This window comes from Strix aluco, chromosome 2 (assembly GCF_031877795.1).
Source record: "Strix aluco isolate bStrAlu1 chromosome 2, bStrAlu1.hap1, whole genome shotgun sequence".
In the NCBI taxonomy this organism is placed as follows: Eukaryota; Metazoa; Chordata; class Aves; order Strigiformes; family Strigidae; genus Strix; species Strix aluco.
The window spans coordinates 8964275-8970274 of record NC_133932.1 but is presented as its reverse complement, the minus strand read 5'-3'; positions in this window follow the sequence as shown (position 1 = coordinate 8970274).

Below are 6000 nucleotides of genomic sequence, written 5' to 3'. Positions count from 1 at the left end.
CTTTAAGAACATCAACTCCAACCATTAAGCTAGCACTGCCAAGTCCACCATAAACCATGTCCTTAAGTGCCACATCTACAGGTCTACCTCCAGGTAGACCTCCAGGGATGGTGACTAAACCACTTCCCTGAGTAGCATGTTCCGGTACTTAACAAACCTTTTGGTGAAGAAATTTTTTCTAATGTCTGATCTAAACCTATCTGGCACAACTTGAGACCATTTTCTCTTGTCCTATTATGGTGTTACTTGGAAGAAGAGACCAACACCCACCTTGCTACAGTCTCCTTTCAGGTAGTTGTAGAGAGCAATAAGGTCTCCCCTCAGCCTCCTTTTCTCCAGGATAAACAATCCCAGTTCCCTCAGCTGTTCCTCATAAGACTTGTTCTCTAGAACCTTCACTAGCCTCATTGCTCTTCTTTGGATGCCCTCCAGCACCTTAATGTCTTTCATGTAGTGAGGGGCCCAAAACTGAACACCTTATTTGAGGTGTGGCCTCACCAGTGCCAAGTACAGGGGGACAATCACTTCCCTAGTCCTGCTGGCCATGCTATTTCTGATACAAGTCAGGATGCTACTGGTCTTCTTGGCCACCTGGGCACACTGATGGCTCATATTCAGCCAGCTGTTGATCAACATCCCTGTCTTTTCCAACAGGCAGCTTTCCAGCCAATCTTCCTCAAGCCTGCAGCATTGCATGGGGTTGGTATGACCCAGCATGTAGCCTTGTTGAACCTCATACAATTGGCCCATCAATCCAGCCTGTCCAGATCCCTCTATAGAGCCTTCCTATCCTCAAGCAGATCAACACTCCCACTCAACTTGGTGTTCTCTGAAAACTTACTGATGGCACACTCAATCCCCTCATCCAGATCATTGATAAAGATATTAAACAGAACTGGCTCCAATACTGAACGCTGGGGAACACCACCTGTGACCAGACACCAACTGGATTTAACACAACTCTTTGGGCTTGGCCATCCAGCCAGTTTTTTGCCCGGTGAAGCATATGCCCATCCAAGCCATGAGTAGACAGTTTCTCCAGGAGAATGCTGTGGGAAATGGTGTCAAAGGCTTTACTAAAGTCTGTGTAGACAACATCCATAGTCTTTCCCTCATCCACTAAACGGGTCACCTTATCATAGAAGGAGATCAGGTTAGTCAAGCAGGACCTGCCTTTCACAAACCCATGTTGACTGGGCCTGGTCATCTGGTTGTCCTGTATGTGCCATGTGATGATCTGCTCCATAACCTTCCCTGGAACCGAGGTCAGACTGACAGGCTTGTAGTTCCCTGGATCCTACTTCCAGCCCTTCTTATAAATGGGTGTGACATTTGCTTGCTTCCAGTCAACTGTGACCTCCCCAGCTAGCCAGGACTCTGGTAAATGATTGAAAGTGGCTTGGTGAGCACTTCTGCCAGCTCTCTCAGTACCCTTGGGTGGATCCTGTCTGACCCCATAGACTTGTGTGTGTCTAAGTGGGGTAGCAGGTTGTTAACCATTTCCCCTTGTGTAATGGGGGTTTCATTCTGCTCCCCATCCCTGTCTTCCAGCTCAGGGGACTGAATACCCAGAGAACAAGTCTTAGCCAGCTTTCCAAGGGACAAGCCACCCTTTAGGTCATCACACACAGCCAAGGTCGCCTATCAAAATGAACTTAGGAAACCCTCAGCAGCAATAAAATACACCATTTTTCATGACACTTTGCTTCTATTGGTATATCTGATGGATGTGTTTGGTATATTTTCATTATTATGATGGTACAATGCCTGAACATAGGTAGATAACAAGTTTCTTCTGAGAACATCACTACATCATTCCTCTACTCTGACTTGGGTAGTTTTTAGGGAGAGTGAAAGAATGTTGTTTGCAGGCAGAATGGAGAGATTACCGTCTTGACTCATGTCAGCAACTTGGTTTGATTCATTTTGTTTGATACATCAAACCCACAAATCACTTAGATAACTAAGCGTCCAGTGAGTTACAAATATTGTAGGATTACATTACAGGATGCATTGCATTACAGGATGACAGCATCTATTCTTAGGACTTACTTTGCACACCTTTTCCAAATTAAGGCACATTCATTCCAGCAAAAAAGTTTCACTCTTCTTGCCACTGTCATGAAATGTTATAAATAGAGAGTACCAAGTAGTGACTAGGCAAGGATTTTCAAGGCTTCAAACATCTCCATGTGCCCTAAGGATCAGTATGGGAATTTACATAAAGCCTGGACCCACAGATTAACAGCAAAACCACATCCAGGAGCACAGTAAAACTGCGAGTGGAAGGGCTACCTAAGCCCAGTGCTGCCCATATGAAAAGAAAAAAACAAAAACAAAAACAAAAACATGATGTTGTTTTGTCATATTAAATCAGTGAATCTTAAGATAAGATTTTGTGGAATTATGCAGCTACAATGAAAATGTTCTCAGAAGGACTTGATAAGCAGGAAGAACTGTTTGCAGGTGTGATAATCAGTGACATCCCTGAAACGGGGGAGTTCAAGATACTGAAGGGTGTGAGGAAGGAGTACTGCCCCTGGATTTCAGATGACCAGATTTTAATTTCTCCAGAAAACTGGTGGGTAGGATTCCACAGGAGGAAGCTCTAAAGTGAACTCTAGAGATGCTCAGGAAAACCTGTAGGTCTTTAAGGACAGCATCTTCCAAGTGCAAGAACAGTCCTTCTCAGCACTCAGGAACACAAATAGATGTCTCAGGAGATGGGTTTGGCTAAGCAGGGAATTAATGATGGAGCTCCAATTCAAAAAGGCAGCATATAGAAGTGGAAGCAAGGTCAAGTAACAAAGGAGAAATATTGCATAACAGGTAGGAATGGTGTTAGGAAAGCTAGAGGTCAACTAGAGCAAGGGCGAGGGCATCAACATCAATGCTTCTATTGCCATGTTAGTAGTAAAAGCTGGAACAAAGAAAATGATGGCCTGTTGTTGAATGGGTAGGTAATTTAGAGTCAGTGGACATAGAAAAGTCTGAGGTACACAATGCTTTCTTTGCTCAGTCTTCACCAACAAGTTCTCTTAGGCCTCTGGGCTTGGCAGGAGAGTTCAATGAGAAGGAGAACTACCAGTGGAAGACTGAGTCAATAGTCACAGGCTGGGGAACTTCAAGCTGAATAGCTTCACTTTAGTCACTGGACAAAATCATTCCTCTGGGGACATGCGGAGAATGTGATTTGGAACAGTCAGCATGGATTTGTCAAGGTTGAATCATGTCTGACCAACTAGATTGCTTTCTGTGATAAAATAATTTGATTTGTATATAAGGACAGAGCAACAGATGTTATTTACATCAAATTTGGCAAAGCCCTCAATGTTTTCTTGCTCAGTATTCTTGTATTCAAGTTAGGGCACTGTGGTCTAGATGGGTGGGCAATCACATGCATAAAAACTAATTGAATATCAGGCTCAGAGGGGACCGGTTAATTGATCAGTAAACTGTATTCTGCCTGGTGATCAGTAACCAGTATGTTATGGCAGGGGTTATTCCTGCAGCCTGTCTTTTTCAACATCTTTATCAATGACCTGAAGGATGTGACAGAGTTCTTGCTCATCAACTTTACAGATGGTGCCAAATTGAGAGAACCAGTTGATACAGGTGGGAGCAGGACTGCCATTCAAAGGGACCTAAACAGGCTAGAAGAATGGACCAAAAGGAAATTTCTGAAATTCAGGAAGTTCACATTTAAAGTCTGCACTGCAACAGTGCAGGCTGGGAACTGACTGGCTGGGGAAGAGCTCTGCTGAAAAGGATCTGGAGAGTCTTGGTAAACAGCAAGCTGAATATGAACAGCAGCGTACCCTGACAGAAAAGGAGGCAAACAATATCCTGGGCTGTATTCAAAGGGACATAACAAGTAGATCAGGAAAAGTGATTTTTTTCTCTCTACACAGCACTTCTTAGACCACATCTACAGTACTGCATCCAGTTTTTGGTTCCCCAATATGATGAAGACAAACTGAATGACATGAGAGGAAGGCCACAAAGATAAGAAGAATAGAACATTTGCCCTGTGAGCAGATGCTGGAGGAACTGAGCCTGGGCAAGGGAAGGCTTCAAGCAGACCTAATAGTAGTCTTCAGGTACATATGAAGTAGTTACTGGGAAGATGGAGCCAGGTTCTTCACAGCAGTGCATGGTGGGAGGCCAAGAGGCAAGAGACAAGAGAGGTTCCAGCTGGATATAAGGAAAAAGCTTTTCACTATGAGGACAGTTCAACATTGGAACGGGTTTCTCAGAGGGTTGGTGCAGTTTCTTTCCTCAGAGGCTTTCAAGACTAGATTGGAGAAAGTCCTGAACAGCCTTGTCAGACCCTGCTTTGATGTCCCCTCCAATCTGAATTATTTCATGATCTTAGTTCTCTAATCATAGGAATTTGCCCCAGTGGAGACTATCTCAAACAAAATAGGTTGTACCCTGTTCTATCCATGTTCTGCATCACCTCCTAAAGATACAGAGTAAGTTAGGGAGAAGATTCTCAGTTTTATCCATAGGCTTCCCTGGCTAACTCTTTTCGAGCTAATATGGCAACAAGGAGCTAAATTTGAAAACTCAAAGACTCCTTTGAAAACAAGTAATTTTTTCTCTTGTACCTTTGTGATCCATATCATGAAATGGGGAACTATTCCATACTAAACAACTCTACCTGGTTAGGTTTCTTTTCTTCTGACTTTTGAGTGCCAAGACAATGGATGAAACATCACCCACAGAAAGGTTAAATACTGGTTAATCACTTTTGGACTTGTTTAATGCATTCCCTTTACTTCCCATCACATTTTAAAAACTCTCCTGTCCTTAATGGATTTTGTTTTATTTAGTGACATGTCTAGTCAAAAAGGACTCTCACCATTGCTGACTTTATTTTTTTTTATGTGTGACAGGACTTTCCCAGTCTCAAAGGTGAAATATATAAGTAGGTGGCAAATACAAACAGGAAAGGGTTACTTGTATGTATACTGAAGAAGTATACATTCTTCACTGTAAGGGAAGAAAATGCTCAGTGGTTACAAACAAGCAATTCCCACTTGTGTGTATGTGGGTTTGTGTTTGATGTGATCCAAATTATTAGAAATAGACTAACCAAGTGCCTCCAAAGGTTTAGAAATCTTCTTTCAAAAGGATGCAACTCATATAACAAACATAATAATTTGAAAATGAAAGAAAGAGGTAGAAATTGAAGATCAGTTGCAGATAATAAAACAGGACTGACACAGCATGACTCAGGAGCACTCTGGAAACATATGAACCTTAACTAACAGAGACTGTAAAGGTAAATGGGAACAAGGAGTCCATAGTAATGAGCTGCTTGAAATACTCAGAAGAAAAAAAAGAAAAAAAGCAAAAAGCAAAGACTGCAGGAATTCAGATACCATTAGTCAAGAGAACAAAATCTACTGAGCTATAATATTGCACTTCTCTTTACTAGACCTCACAGTATTTTATAAATAATGATGAAGTTGAATTTAAATAAAATCAGATCAGAGTACAAGTAAAACACTAGTAGATTTACTCTGTAGTTTGTGTTTTTAAGGCACTTATTTGGTGTTCAGATGGTCAAATACACGTCTTTTTTTCACTGACTAATTACAAAAAAGTTGAGCAGCTTCACGAGGATAGGCTGAAAGAACCACAGCTTGGCTGTGTATTCTGGGTTTCTATCTTGAAAATAAGCTGAACCATTTTTAGATCCCTAAGTCCAAGGAAGCTTTGAGAGCTGCTGAGATATCTCCCTTTGATTAGACATTATCTGCCAAGAATATTCAAGACTGTCTGGTCATCTCTCCTCCTTTAAGCATTTCTTATTTGCTGTCTCAGATGGTTTCTCAATGAAGTTTCTGTGTAGTACGAATTTCTTTTTTTTTTTGGTGTTTCACCATTGTGGGTTAACCAGTTAAGCCCCACACAGACACAGATGCTTGCTTACTCCCCCTAGTTTGATGAGGGAAAGAATTGAAAGGGTAAAAGTGAGAAAACTTGTAGGCT